Source organism: Culex pipiens, chromosome 1, assembly GCF_016801865.2.
Source record: "Culex pipiens pallens isolate TS chromosome 1, TS_CPP_V2, whole genome shotgun sequence".
NCBI lineage: Eukaryota > Metazoa > Arthropoda > Insecta > Diptera > Culicidae > Culex > Culex pipiens.
Window position 1 is genome coordinate 7074660 of NC_068937.1, and position 16719 is coordinate 7091378.

Consider the following 16719-nt stretch of genomic DNA (forward strand, 5'->3'; position numbering starts at 1 on the left):
TCACACCACATCTGCCAACCGTCGTCGCCAGGTTCTCCAAATTCGAAAAGGAGACGATCGCTGATTGAATTTTTATTCTAATAAACCACTCAGACATTCCGGTGGTGAAGTCGCATGCGATTTGCCGGGGACGCACCTTTATGGGAGATGGCGCGTCATTCCGCTTCTCCTCTTGAAATAGTCGGCGTAGAATGTGAAGAAGAGTCTTGACATGTCTTCGATATCTTAGGGTATCCAGCTGAAGTGAAATATCTACTTAAGTTGACGTGAAACGCCTGATTTAACACAAAATAACGGAACGTAACGCCTTGTAACGACTGGGACACTCATGATACCTTGAACAAAAACTATTCATTTTTTTTCTCCGAACCTTCACATGACCGTTACCAAGTAACGGTTGAAAATGTACAAAATAAGAGAACGTAACGCCATGTAACGTTGGGGATTATTCATGTTATTTGCACAGGACACCATGAATCCGTGGCCAAAAGTTCAATCAGTCGTTACATGGCGTTATGTTCCTCTTTTTAGAAACAAATTTTCAATTTATGACCGTCAAAGTTTTGTTCACAGTTTTGCAAGCAGAATTTGACCAAACGGTTATAAGTTTGATCCTTTGAAAGTAAACAGATTTCTTCATGATTTCAAAATCATGAACATTTATTCACAATTTTGTTTGTTGTGTTTACAAGTTTTACACTGCTCATGAATATGGTTATTCACGAGCTGGCTATATTTTCTTTCGTAAAAACCGTCCAACGTCAATATCAATATCAACAAGCAGATAACAAACTGGTGCACATGTTTCTCCAAGTGCTCCTCCCTGTGCCTCTTCCATCATACTCAATCAACGGGGGCCGGGCGGTTTCCACTCGACTGATTTCTGACCTTCCTTTCGATTTCACCTGGAATGCAGCTAATCACGGTTGTTAAGTACACACTACCCTTCCCTCCTCCCTCTCCCCGTTCCCAAATCACCCAACTGACCACTTTCCTCGTGCCAAGATCTTGCAAGAAACACACATCGATGGTCATGTACGAAACACTTCACTTTCAGCGCTGGAGCTTAGCGCGATTGCTGCTGCTCCTAATGCCTATCAAGTTAATCCAGTTTCAAATTTCAGTTTTTCCTCTAGTGGAGCCAACTCGCGTTGTGGCGTTACTTGCGCAGCTGATCGCGGACTCCTCCCTCTTCATGTTGGCGCAACACCGAGAGTTGCAGAAGAAGAGGGTCGCCGGTCCACTTTCGGACCCCTTCGAGGCAAGTGTAGTTGCGCACACACATCGTAAATTGCAACTTGCACTCAAACACTGGAAGAATAATTTTAAGATGTGAACATTTGTTCACGGTATCGTGAATGATCGAAAAGTGAACATCAATAATATTTCAAAAAAAGGTGGCGTTTTCAAAACTATAATTAAAAGTCATGGAATCACGCTTGACGTTTGTAATCAAATCATGAATAATGTTCACACATGCGTTACGTTTTTGAACATTTTGTATTTTGTCGATTACTCATAAACAGAACATTTTTTTTACAATCTCTCAAAAGAAATTTGTTCATAGTGTGTCAACCTATACATTGGTTTAAGGATATAGCAAAAATAATGTTCTATTTTAGAGACATCGTTGAAATACGAATCGTAACGTCTGCTCATAAAATTGAGTTTTTCTATTAATTCTCAATTTAAATCTTCTTATATTTTTTTCCGTGCAAAAGCGAAGGTACCTGTGCAAGCGGAAATTAGCATTATTTCGAATGTAGGAAATTAGACCCTCCGGACGAGAGTGTGTGGTGTGCTTTCGCCGCGGCTCACTGGTCCAGAAAAATGTGTCCCCTTCGAACGGGGGAACCCTCCGAGCGTTGATGAACGAAACACACACAGCAGAGCTCAGGTGCAGTGGCATTTGCGCGATGCATTTGCAGAAAAAAAAGGGTACAGCCCAGCTGAGAAGAGAGGTGCGGAGCGTGACAGCTGTCAACTTGCACAATGCACTTCAAACAGGTTGTTTGTAAATGTTTTTTCGGAAATGAAAGCGATTTAAGATAGAATATTTTTTTACTTATTTGCTTTTTTCCCTAAAATGTTACACCCGTTAAATATTTCAAAAATTTATTACATTTTGTTATGAATAGATTTTGTTTATTTTTGATATTTGTTTGATTTCATTAGGCACTTTACCTAACCTCTCACCTAACCGATTAGTAAAATAACACATGCCAAATTACACATTTTTTGATGCATCATTACACACTTTTCTGACACCAAATCTATCCACATTTTTAGACGCAATATTACATACCATTTTTTTTTTTCAAACAAAAGGTATATGAAGGGTTCAAAACTATTATAAAATATCAGGGACTCAGTTTTAACGATTAAAATTCAGCTCCTTTACGCATTTACGAAAGACAGTTAATAAAATTACTTCGCATTAAACAAAAGTTTAACTCTGGAAGTTTAATGCTATTACATAATTTTTGATGTAATTTCGCTATAACTTATGTGAGAAAAGTACAGTAACAAATTTTCAAAAAAATGTAGATTTACAGAAAATGTGAGGTAATATTTCAAATCTGAACCTCTGTTTGTCGTTGTTGAATTTGCATGAAAGCGGGTTACCCTTAAAAATGAAACACAGCAAACAAAAACAAAATAGGAGTAATCCAGCTACTGTAAAAGACCTAGGTGTAACATGACTGTTGTAATATTTTATGAATTTCTATGTAATATTACACCCTGAAATATGTAGCCTACCAATACGGGAAACCTACTTGACCGAAATCAAGCTTATATATGCGTTTATCCTTTCCATTCTTCATCGGTCTGCTGGCCGAGCGGGCTAAGACGCCAGTCCTTACAGGCGGTGCTGGGTTTGAATCCCATTGGTTGCATTTTTTTTTGCTGTGTTTAAAAAAATTGTAGTGTGCAGTGTGTATTTTTTTACGAAGGTGATGTGCATGCTTTTGCATGCGATTTTACCATCGGATTTTTTGCTGTGTCAAAAAAAGGGTAGTATTACATGAGAAATTGGTGAGTATTAATCAGTTTCTGATGAATTTTCATCAGGATCTCATTTTTACACATTTTTAATGTAAAATTACACAAAAAGAGGTGATGTTCAGCCAACCAAAATTTCAACCTTTCAAAATAAACTTTTTTTTTCTGTGTATCATTTGAATTGAATTGGAAAAAAAACTTTCTCCGAAGTAGCTCCAGATTGTAAAAAAAATTTAATCCTTTCTTTAATGTATTTTGTACCAAGATGAAAACCATTCTCCAACATTCAACATTCCATTTTCTTCAATTCAAAACCCTTTATCACTCCAGCTTGTCTTTGAAAAATAACCCAATGCACTTCCATCACACTTCAAAAGAGTTCCACCCGATCATCCATTCCTGACACATCCCGCGATAGCCACGCTTCATCTCCCAGCCCCATCATCTCGGTCAATCTCTTCCTTCACGGGCATAGTTTTACCCATTTTTCCAAGCAGCAGTCCCCTCGAGGGGAACTCCTATTGATCAACCTGACTGCTGCTGCTACCCCCCTTAAAGGTGGTGGGGAGAGGAGGTTCGTGATTGACATTTGAATGAATCTAATTTGCGATTCGCTCGTCGTCGTCGTCGAGGAGAATCCATCAACTCGTAGTTGCCAGCCACCACCAACGGGCAAGAATCGTCGTCCAAGTCTCATTGTGTCAAGAGTTGGCACCAATAGCTGAGAACCGTTCACCGTGGTGGACGGTGGGGTCTACAGAGTTGCAGCAGAACTATACAGCTGAGGTCCAACGGACCTCGACGAACGGCTTCAATAATTACATATCACACACAGAGGCAGCAGCACATACAACGGCCTCTTCAAGAGTGACTGAATCAAGAGACACTGCTGTGCAGAACTCCCCACAAACTCCGTGTTTTTTTTTCTTCCTCGCGGCACACAATCCATCATTTTAATAATTCCACTACTGGAGCACGGCTTCTCGTGACGAAGTGGTCAACTAGACATTCATTTTGCATTTTTTTTACACTACAATCACACCACCACACAGAGTTGTTGAACAACACATTCCATGGGAACAACAGCGCACGACCTGGAGACAAGCACGTCCAGAGATTCCTCCCCACGTATTCGTAACAATCACTTTTCCAACCCAACAGAAAAAATCACCAACCGAAAAAAAACCCCAAAACTTTCTATCGCGCAACACCCTCCTAATTCGCGTTCGCGCACCGACTTGGCGACTCGGCGACTCGGCGCAGCAAAACCCGACGAAGTCGACGGTACGACGAATTGTAAACAACTGAGCACACTGGGCTTCGAGTAGGTTCGGCTCAGCCGAAGGCCGACCAAGTGGTCGGTCTACGGCACCAATACAGACACACAGCTGTGGGGAAGGGTGGCGACACCAATACCGATGGGACGTTGCACAAATGGTTCGCAGGTGGATATCGGCTGCGGTGATTCATTAGGCCACTTCACCACCTGATGGGAGATTCCTTAATGCATTCTTGAGTCCGGAAGCAATTAGGAGCGACGACGATGACAGGATAGGAATTTCCTTTTGTCAAGTAGTGTCCCTCTGGAAAGCAGTCACGTCATAAGAGTGGTACAACCAAGAAGAAGACACACAATCGGGTTGTCAACAGGTAGATGCTACGTGCGCCTACTCGAGCACACAACCGTAAAACTGTTGAATGAAAAAAAAAAAAGATCTCCCCAACTCTGATGACTAGTTGAGCGCTGTGTTGAGTTTGGTCACCAAAATGTGTGTAAACTTTGTTTGCAAAACATACGCGAGCCACGAAACGACACGGTATTGGGTGTGTGTGTGTGTGCTGAGCAAATTGTGAGCAAGGGCACTTTTGATTTGATTTGGATTAGGTTTGGGGGAGGGAAAGGAAGCTATTTTCAATCGTTTACAAATTTTCGGTTTTTTTTAATGAGAAGTGAAAAAATTGACCTTAAAAATGTATTCATTATATATTTTTATGTTGGTTGTTCCGATTTTTTTTTTTTGAAAATTTTACGTGGAAACCTAAATTTTTAACTGGTTAAATCATTTTTTATAAATTATTTTAAAAATGTTTTAAGTATTTTGAAATGATTTTGGGGAATAAAAAAGGCACCTTTTGTGCCATATTTTAGGATGGTACAAAATCTGGTACAAAAGGTATTATTTTTTTTTTTTAAATGCTGATAATTTTGTATAATCGAAACATTTAATTTTTCATGCAAAACTAAACTTTCAATCGAAAATGACTTATTCATTTTTTTTTATTTGGCTAGTGCAGTAAGGTCACGGCGGGGCAAAAATATTGTTATGCATTGAACTAATTTTATGCATTTAAGAAAATATTTTTTTTTAATGGCGTATTTTTTCATTTTTTTTAAGTTGGTCCAAAATTTAAAAAAAGATTTCATTTAGAAAAGATTGAAAAACTTTTTTTTTTTGTTAAGACCGTTGCAAATATTTTTTAAAGTTTCAAGGTTGTTAACGATAAAATGTTCAAGGCTCGCTAACGATAACGATAATTCTTATCGCCGAAAATGGACGATAATTCATTTTTAAAATCTATCTAAAATCGACCTAATTCAATCATATCATGTTAAATTTTCAATGCTTTTACAAAGATTATTAGTTTTGAATATGTAGAAAGTTTCAAATTATAAATACTCAACATTATTCACAAAATACCTTATTTTTTCGAAAGTACTCATATTGCATAATTTGCAATATGAGTATCAAACGAAAAGAATGCTTTTTCACATTTTTATATTTTTTTTTTCACAAAATACATTTTTTTTCGAAAATACTCGATTTTCCAAATTTTACAATATGAATATAAAACGAAGCGAAATTTGTTAGGCAGTTAAAATTATTAGAGTCTTTTTGGGAAAATACAAAAATTTCCACAAAATACCATATATTTTCAAATGTACTTAAATTGTCATTTCAATTAAAGAAATCAAACAAAGCGAAATTTGTTATGCCTTTTAACTTTATGTAGATTTGTTTGAACAAAACTAAAATTTTCATAAAATACCGTATTTTTCAAAACTACTCAAATTTTCAAAATTTTGTGAACATTTTAGCTTTCAGCAAAAAAAAAAAAACTATAAAATGCAAAAGCATACAAAATTTCGCTTCGTTTGATACCCATTTGGCAAATTTTAATTTCTTTTAGTATTTCGAAAAAAAAAATAATTTTTATTTTTTTTTATAATTTTCAAAAAAGACTCTGCTGAAATGCCATACAAATTCCGCTTCGTTTGCTACCCATATTGCAATTTTTCAAAATTTGAGTGTTTTCAAAAATACGGAATTTTGTGAACAATTTAAACGAAGTGAAATTTTGTATAATTTTTCACATTTTTTCAGTCTTTTTTTAAATATTAAAAATTCCACAAAATGTCGTATTTTTTGAAAATACTCAAATTTTTTAATTTTACAATATGCAATATACAAACGAAGCTAAATTTTTTAAACGATTCCGCTTTAAGAGATTTTTTTGTTGAAAACTAAATTTTTCATAAAATACCGTATTTTTCGGAAATACTCAAATTTTCAAAAGTTGCATTATGGGTATCAAACAGAGCGAATTTTTTTAGACAGTTAAAATTATTAGAGTCTTTTTGGGAAAATACAAAAATTTCCGCAAAATACCATATATTTTCAAATGCACTCAAGTTGTCATAATTTCAATTATAGGAAACAAACTTAGCGAAATTTGTTATGCCTTTTAACTTTATGTAGTTTTGTTTGAAAAAAAAAAACTAAAATTTTCATAAAATACCGTATTTTTCAAACATACTCAAATTTTCAAATTCTGTGAACATATTATTTGAAAATTTTAGTATTTTTAAAAAAAAGACTCTAATAATTTAAAAAATGCCATACAATATGAGTGTTTTCAAAAATACGGAATTTTGTGAATAATTTAAACGAAGAGAAATTTTGTATGGTTTTACACATTTTTATAGTCTTTTTTTTAATTTTCACAAAATATCGTATTTTTTGAAAATACTAAAATTTCTAAATTTTACAATATGGGTATCAAACGAAGCGAAATTTTGTATACGTTTTCACTTTATGAGTGTTTTTTTTTGTTGAAAACTAAAACTTTCACAAAATACCATATTTTTTTGAAAACACCCGAATTTTTAAAATTTGTTAGGCATTTTCAAATTATTAGAGTCTTTTTTGGAAAATACTATAATTTCTACAAAATATCATATATTTTCAAATGTACTCAAATTTTTATAATTTCAAACATTGGTATCAAACAAGCGAAAAATTGTAATCATTTTAACTTTTCGTAGTTTTTTTGAAAGTACTACAAATACTAGTATTTTCGAAAAAACGGTATTTTGTGAAAATTAATAATTAAAAAATGCCTTACAAATTTCGCTTCGTTTGAAAAATTTAGAAAAAAAAAATGTTTAAGTGAAAACAATGAAAATATAATATAATATGGTGGAATGAACTCGATTTAAGAAAGATTTTAAAAATGAGTTATCGCCGATAGAATTCTCGAAATGACGATAACGATAGATTATCGATAATTTTATAATTTTATCGATTGACAACCTTGGACTTCCTTGGTTCTGGAAAAAATCAAGGTCATAGTTGAATAACAAATTATACAAGCCTTCAACATTTCAATGATAGTGATGTAAAATGCATAACATAGATTTAGAAAAATCCTACGGGCTAAGAAAAAAAAGGCTTTTATTAGTATTAGCCCATTTTTTTACTGATAATTTATTGGTGTGGATCAATCGGACCGCGCACTGGACTCACATTCCAGAGGTCGCTGGTTCGAATCCCGCGGCGGGCGCTCTAAAATTCTTTGTGTAAATATGGGTATTCGGCGCCGTCGCTCCGTGCCATACTCTCGTACACTTAGGAGCCCAGGGCGGCGAAGTCCTTGTAGATAAAAAGGAAGACACTAGTGGTTGGTACTAGCAATGGTGGCCGACAGCTATAAAGTCAACTTCGTTTTTTTTTTATTGGAAAATGTTGTACGTCAACAATTAAACATTATGTGAAATTTTCTGCCCTTCAATAAAAAAGATGTTCATGATATGAAAATATCAAAAATAAGAATATTTCTATTTTGAATCTAAAGATGAACTCTAGAGTTTTTTAAGGTCTTTTGAATATCTTCGGATAATGGAACTTTTTGATATTTGAAACTTTGGATAATTGATTCTGGACTATAGTAAAATATGATTGAGTCTTAAACATATTCAAACTCATGATTTTAATATTTTTTATGACTCAAATGGATAAATAAAGAACATTTTCTGCAATGTTGTGACTTTCAGAGAAATTGAGAAAAAAATCCCAAGAAACACAACACATTTATTTTTAATCTAAAACTTGAAACATTCTCAGCTTTAAAATTGTTGTATTTGACAGATTGGAAAAAGTAGATTTTTTATTTGCTTTTTAACTACAGCAGCACAACTATTTTTGCTGCATCGCCTGTACTCACACAATATTGTTATTTTCAACGACCAGCCCTACCATGTAACGTTTACCGCAAATATGTTTCGATGAAATGGGTTGAATCGAAATCATGAATGTGGATCTATGTTGAAGTCGTAGTATTACCTGAAAGAAGAAGAAAAAGAATACAAATTACTTTTATTGTCAAAAAACAGTTTAAAAATTAAAATATAAACAAATCAAAATAACTGAAACAAAGCTTGAAACGAAAATAACAACCCTCAAAAATCCGATCAACAACCTCATCACTCTTTAATGTTCTCCTGCAAACTCTTCCATCTCTTCTTTTCAACAACCAAATTGTGTTTAACTTTAAAATTCTATCCCCCAATTAGAATACAATGGACGCGTTGTTGTTGTTGCTGTTCCTGGGGCTATTACCGCAAATTGAAATTTTCTCCCTTTGTCTCGTATTCCAAGCTTAAATATCTTTTGAAAGCCACCTACGTCTTCCACGTCGGGCGTTACTAAAACATGCCTTTTTGGGGGTGTCTTTTCAAAAGGTCAAAATTCTACAAGTTTTTTTTTATAGGAAAAAAAGGTTATGAAAAACTAATCCCACAAAGTTTTGAATTTCCAAGCTTTTGAAATCATTTTTTTATTTGTCGAGACTACCACCATAAACTCGTCTCGCACACTGCGCCGTGGTCACCCCTTCTCTATTGGCCGTAACAATTAGCCTATTTCCTTCCGAAGCGCGAACCTTTTTCCTGCCGCAGCCGAGCTTTTTTTCTCATTTTCGTTCGAATGTTTTGATTTTCCACATCTACTCGCGAAACACGAGCCGAGCCGAACGATGGCGCACCTCAAATACTTTTAAGGTGGGTGTGTGAGTGTGAGACAATTCGTGCAACACACGTCAACCATTTTTGTTTTTTTCTTCGTCGCTCTCTTCTCGCTTACCAATACAAAGAAACGGGGAACAACAACAAAAGACAGCGCACACTCGCGCGCGCACCGATTTAGGCTCGGTTGCATAATTTATTTATTTATTCGAGCTTATTTAAGTTATTATTTTCAGTTATCTTCATTGGCACCACTCGGCTGTTTCTTCGGCGTTTGTCGGAAGAGGCACGTCAAAGAGATTTGCCCTTAACTGTCATTTATATTCTTGAGTATTATTTTTTTTTATTTTAAAAGAAGAGGGAACCCCTTTAAACAACTTTTCTTATTCTTTTTTTCGTTTGAACAGTTGGTTCCTCCCCCAAACCATCGTTGAAATCTTCCGGAAGATCGAGTGCATGAGACAACAATGTCTGATCAACACCGGAAGAGAGGAGCGTTGAGTCGAGAGATTGAGTTTCATGACATGTCGAGACGTGCGTGATTGGGACCGCTTTAGGCCGCACGGATCGCGTGCGGATTTTGCGTGCAAAAATGTTTTGTTTTTTTTTTTAGTTTGCTAAGAAAGCACAGTTTTTAAGCAGTTTTGCGTGCAAAAAGTGGTTAAAAAAGTACATTTATTTAGCCCACCGTTCGCCGTTTCGTATTTTTTGATCCATCGAAACATTTAGGCAAATAAAGAGAAGCAGATAGTTCCCAAAAAATCGCTGTTTTATTGTGTTTCTTTTTTGTATTCTCTATTATTTATTGAGCAATTCTCTCAGATTTCGGACATTCGATTTTTTTTGTATTTTTTAATTCGGCTGAAATTTTTTTTATGCCTTTAGTATGCTCAAAGAAGCCATTTTGCATCATTAGTTTGTCCATATAATTTCCACACAAATTTGACAGCTGTCCATACAAAAATGATACATGAAACTTCAAAAATCTGTATCTTTTGAAAGAATTTTTTGATCGATTTGGTGTCTTCGGCAAAGTTGTAGGTATGGATATGGACTACACTGAAAAAAAAATGATACACGGTAAAAAAAATTTTGGTGATTTTTAATTTAACTTTTTGTCACTAAAAATTGATTTGCTAAAAACACTATTTTTATTTTTTTTTAATTTTTTGATATGTTTTAGAGGACATAAAATGCCAACTTTTCAGAAATTCCAGAATGGGCAAAAAATCTTTGACCGAGTTATAATTTTTTGAATCAATACAGATTTTTTAAAAAAATCGAAATATTGGTCGCAAAAATTTTTCAACTTCATTTTTCGATGTAAAATCGAATTTGCAATCAAAAAGTACTTTAGTGAATTTTTGATAAAGTGCACCGTTTTCAAGTTATAACCATTTTTGGGTAACTTTTTTGGAAATAGTCACAGTTTTTCATTTTTTAAAAATAGTGCCCATGTTTGCCCACTATTGAAAAAAATATTTTTGAAAAGCTGAGAAAATTCTCTATATTTTGCTTTTTCGGACTTTGTTGATACGACCCTTAGTTGCTGAGATATTGCCATGCAAAGGTTAAAAAACATGAAAATTGATGTTTTCTAAGTCTCACCCGAACAACCCACCATTTTCTAATGTCGATATCTCAGCAACTAATGGTCCGATTTACAATGTTAAAACATGAAACATTTGTGAAATTTTCCGATCTTTTCGAAAAAAATATTATCAAAAATTTTAAATCAAGACTAACATTTCAAATGGGCGTAATATTGAATGTTTGGCTCGTTTGAAATGTTAGTCTTGATTTTATTTTTTGATAATATTTTTTTCGAAAAGATCGGAAAATTTCACAAATGTTTTATATTTTAACATTGTAAATCGGACCTATAGTTGCAGAGATATCGACATTAGAAAATGGTGGGTTGTTTGGGTGAGACTTAGAAAACATCAATTTTCCTGTTTTTTAACCTTTGCATGGCAATATCTCAGCATACCGAAGGCACCAAAAAAGTTTCAGCCGGATTAAAAAATACAAAAGTGATTTTAAATTTAATTTTTTTTTGTCACTAAAACTTGATTTGCAAGAAATTTTTTTTTATATTTTTGATATGTTTGAAGGGACATTAAATGCCAACTTTTCAGAAATTTCCAGGTGGTCAACTTCATTTTTCGATGTAAAATTAAATTTGAAATCTAAAAGTACTTTAGTGAAATTTTGATAAAGTGCACCGTTCTCAAGTTAAATCCATTTTTAGGTAACTTTTTCGAAAATAGTCGCAGTTTTTCATTTTTTTAAATTGCACATGTTTGCCCTTTAAAAAACATTTTTTTTTTTGGAAATCTGAGAAAATTCTCTATATTATGCTTTTTTGAACTTTGTTGATATGACCTTTAGTTGCCGAGATATTGCCGTGCAAAGGTTTTAAAACAGGAAAATTGATGTTTTCTAAGTCTCACCCAAACAATCCACCATTTTCTAATGTCGATATCTCAGCAAATAATGGTCCGATTTACAATGTAAGAATATGAAACATTCGTGAAATTTTACGAGATTTTCAAAAACAATATTTTCAAAAAAAATTCAAATCAAGACTAACATTTCAAAAGGGCCAAACATTCAATATTACGCCCTTTTGAAATATTAGTATTGATTTGAAAATTTTGAAAATATTGTTTTCGAAAATATCGGAAAAAAAATTTAAGAATGTTTCATATTTTAACTTTGTAATTTTCTCAGCTTTTCAAAAATATATTTTTCAAGGGTGGGCAAATATGTGCATTATTTAAAAAAAAATGAAAAACTGCGTCTATTTCCAAAAGGTGACCTAAAAATGGCTTTAACTAGAAAACGGTGCTCTATATCAAAATTTCACTAAAATACTTTTTGATTGCAAATTTAATTTTACATCGAAAAATGAAGTTGAAAATTTTTTGAGACCAGTAGGGCGTCCAATTTTCCCGGGTTTTGAATTTCCCGGGAAACGGGAAAAATATTTTTGAAATCCCGGGAATTCCCGGGATCCCGGGAATTTTTTTAAAACAACCATAAAATCTAAATTTTTATTACATTTGTTATGTTTTTCAAGCTTACTAATATAGAATTAGCTCAATACTGTTAATTTTTGATATTCTATACTTCAATCTAAACAAGAAGAGCGATTTTGAGTTTGTTTAAAAAATATTAAATATTGTTGTTTTTTGGTGTGCTTTGGTTTTTTTTAATGAATCATGATTTTTAATCCAACGTGATTTATATTATTTCGTATTAATCATCTTCAAATCATTGAAAATTTCTATTATTTTTCATAGGAAATGACTTCTTACGTTTAAAGAAATTCATTGAAACTGTAAACAAAAACAAGAAACGAAAACAAATAAAATGATACCATCCAATGTTAAATTTTAGAAAAGTTTATAATTTCATGTTTTACAAAAAAAAATTATCTTAAAGCCACTACCGCCAACTGAGGGAAATCGGGACTGCAGTCTGAATAGGTTCAGGATATTTTAGAGCAATAAATTAGAAAATCGGTGTACTAATTATTATACTAAATCAGAACATTATGCAAAAAATATTGGGTTAAACAGCTGTCTTAGTTCGTTACTATTGTCCTAATTTGCTCCAGATGCCGATGTTTGATGAAAAATAATTATTTTTTTTTTCAAGTTTAAAATCATCACAAAACGTTAATATTTATAAAATAAATAAAATTTAATGTAAAATATTTAAAGCGTTAAGCATTCTGCAAATTTTTAATAATTTTTCCTTATAAGCCAAATAAATGTTGATATGTGCCGAATACAAATTTGCTCATGCTTTAAAATTCTTTTCGATTACTAAATATTCATTCATCTATTTCCACAACCAAATCTGAGTTTCCAGACCAAAAAATGATTTATTTTTCAATTTCGGGCATTCCCGGGACAAAATATAAAAAATCCCGGGATTCGGGAATTCCCGGTTTAGGGAAAATCCCGGGATTTTTGTCCCGGGAATTCCCGGGATGGACGCACTAGAGACCAGTATTTCGATTTTTTGAAAAAATCAGTATTGATTAAAAAAAATCATAACTCGGTCAAAGATTTTTTGCACAACCTGGAAATTTCTGAAAAGTTGGCATTTGATGTCCTCTAAAACATATCAAAAAATGAAAAAAAAATAAAAATGGTGATTTTTTTGCAAATCAAGTTTTAGTGACAAAAAGTTAAATAAAAAATCACCAATTTTTTTTACCTTGTATCATTTTTTCAGTGTAGTCCTTATCCATACCTACAACTTTGCCGAAGATATCAAATCGATCAAAAAATACCTTGAAAAGATACAGATTTTTAAATTTTCATATATCTTTTTTGTATGGACAGCTGCCAAATTTGTATGGAAAATTATATGGACAAACTAATGATACAAAATGGCTTCCAATATGATGCAAACCGAAGGCACCAAAAACGTTTCAGCCGGATTGAAAAAATACAAATATTAAAATTAAAAAAAAAGATAGATTTTGTAGAGAACTGCTCTATTTTATTGAACAACAATGCAAACGATCTTGACGATCCTTAGGCCATTCACCTTCCCATAACCGTCCAAGCGAAACTTAATCGGAGATACCGTGGAGAATTTCCCTTATCCCTTATTATAATATTGTAAGTTGTATTGTTAGGCTCCGTTCTCAAGTTACCGTTTTTTAAGAGGATAAGGGAAATTCTCCACGGTATTTGTTTTTTTTTTAAATAAATTTAGTGTCTTCGAAAGTATTTAAGTATTGCTGACGAGAATCTTTTAAAAAAAGATACACTCCTAAACCAAACTTGTTTTAAAACTTAATTTGTAAGATATGTTTAAACTTATGAAAAATGCCTGTTGCAATGTTGCATATTCTTTTTAAAAAAGAAAAAAAAAACATTTAAATAGGACCTTTTGGAAAGCAAGTGAATTTTTTTTTGCATTTTTTTTAAGTTGTATCGTAAAAGTTCTAACAAGATTTATAGCCTATTTGCAGATTTGCTCCAAGAAAAAATCGATTTGACTTAGATCACGGAATTTATTCAAAATTTCCTGAACAAAATTGATTACAATCACAATTTTTCTATAAAATGCGCCTACAAAGGTTCTCGAGGCATCATTTGGGGAAAATGAAACCAACAGTTGGACTAGTCTTTGCCGTTGTGCTTTCGGTGGCACTTTACTGTGAAGCCAGTGAAGAGGCTCATAAACGTGACCTGGAAAATCAACTGGACCGTGAGTAAAATTGAAGAAATGCATTTGTTAATAAAACCAACCTTACCAATCTTTGCAAATTTTCCAGCAATCCGACACGGACGTAGTGTATTAGGTAAATAAAAAATATCAGCTTGATTGCTGTTAGGAAATTATTGTAAATCAACTTCTTTCATTTTCTTTTATTTTTTCAGAGGCTTATAAACGTGACCTGGAAAATCAACTGGACCGTAAGTAAAATTGGCGAAATGCATTAATTAAAAAAATATTACTAACTTTTGCAAATTTTCAGCAATCCGACACGGACGTAGTGTAGTAGGTAAATAAAAATATCGGCTTGATTGCTGCTAGAAAATTATTGCAAATCAACATCTACACAGTAAACAAAAAATCAAGGTAATATTACACTGAAAAGGGGTACATCTTTTATGTTTGAAAAATGTGTAATTTTACCTCTGAAAATGTGTAATTTTCCCACTGTTTCTGTAAAAAATAATTTAAATTTGGAAGATTGAATATTACCTCTTTTATGATGTAATTTTACCTCAATTAAGACTGAAAAAGCGACATTACACCAGAAAAGAGGTAAAATTACACATTTCCAGGGGTAAAATTACATCTTTTTTCTTACATAAAAGATGTACCCCTTCTAGATGTAATATTACCATGATTTTTTTTTCTGTGTAGGTAATATTCAACATTCCAAATTAACTCAATTTTTTACTGTGTAGTTGTTAAATTTGTAGTTTTAATTGTTTTATTTAGAGAATTATTTGAACAAAACTATTTTTATTTATTATTTTGTTTCAGAGGCTCATAAACGTGACCTGGAAGATCAACTGGACCGTAAGTTGGTGAAATGCATTTATTTAAAAAAAATATTACTAACTTTTGCCAATTTTCACAGCAATCAGACACGGACGTAGCGTATTAGGTAAAATAGCTTGAAATAAAGACATATTCGAAAAATGTTTCATCACTCAAATTTCAGATGCGAGCAAGAGGCAGAAGCCGGTTTAGGAGCCTCCTTTTGTCAAAAAATATGCCTACCAGACTTGTAGATAAGTTTTTTTTTTCATTGAATCCACGGAAATTAAAAGCCAAATCAATGGCATAAAAAAAATCGGCAAGCAATAAAAATGTGTTTCAGAACATTGTATGTCTTAATTTTATGTTTATGCTTTGAGAAATTCTGCCCGAAAGAAACTTCACTTGAAAAATTAAATCTACACAGGAAAAAAAAAAATAAAAAAAAACAACCTCTAAAAATGTGTTAATTTACATATTTTTACATGTAATTTTGCATGTTCCTTGAAAAATGATGTAAAATTACATCGATAAAAAGTTATTATTTAAAATTAAACTTTTTTTTGCTGTTATATCCAGTATACTACACAAAAAACTGCAAGAAATCGCTTAATAGAAATCCGTTTACTTTTCGTTCCCCTTAATTTGTTTTGTATTTACCGACAAAAAGCATAAATAGCTGCGATTAGTTGCGAAGCGTGGCAAGTTTTGAGAAAATGAACCTCGTTTTTGCCGTGATTTTCGTCGCCGTACTGCTTCCGGCGCAAAGCTGGGCAGTCAACTCAACTGGTGATGCGAAAAGTGGTGAAATTTCAACTTTTGGTAACGACTTCTTGCGGTTTCTTTTTGATTTTTTTTTTCAAATATTATTTTTATTCAAAGACAAGCTTTATACCAACAAAAATCGTAAGAAAAGGATTTTTACACCTCAAATTTGTGAGTAAACCTGTTATAACAATTTGAAACTTTAATTTGAATCTCTACTTTTTATTTTGGAAATGGAAAATTTGTGCAAACAACTAGTGAATGCAACACGTAAGTTAAAAAATAAATAACAGTGCAACACTTGGGTAGTAATTTTAATCCTTATTTTTTAGTAAATGTCGGTAAGAACGTTTCTACTAGTTTTATAGTAGTAATATAAAATATTGTTTTTTTTTTTTAAATTACCAAACGTTAGCTAACTATAAAGGTAAGCAAAATCACAGAAATATATTGCAAAATGTAAGTTTACATGAAATTAATGTAATGTTGTCAGCCAAAAAGTACGTTGGTAAGTCTAGCGTCGTTAAAGTGTATATGGTTTTTAAAATTTTTATTTTTCGCAGATTTAGGTCAAGTATTTGCCAAAGATTTCTTCCCAAATGAACCAAGCAATAACAAATTTAAAAAAA

At 32.8% G+C, this 16719-nt stretch overlaps 1 protein-coding gene across 7 annotated transcripts in view; it reads right to left on the reverse strand.

Annotated features, from left to right (window-relative positions):
• Positions 1–16719, reverse strand: part of LOC120429961 (partitioning defective 3 homolog) — a 147270-nt gene that overhangs the window by 41088 nt on the left and 89463 nt on the right. For 3 of the 7 annotated variants that reach the window (XM_039595054.2, XM_039595052.2, XM_039595051.2), the window contains exon 1: positions 4179–4296. The exons of 1 other annotated variant lie outside the window; for it this stretch is intronic. The gene's annotated coding sequence lies outside the window, so the exon portion shown is untranslated. Of the gene's footprint in view, positions 1–4178; positions 4299–16719 lie in introns of those variants that run through there. 3 more of the 7 variants (XR_005607516.2, XM_039595053.2, XR_005607517.2) reach the window with 2 other exon arrangements.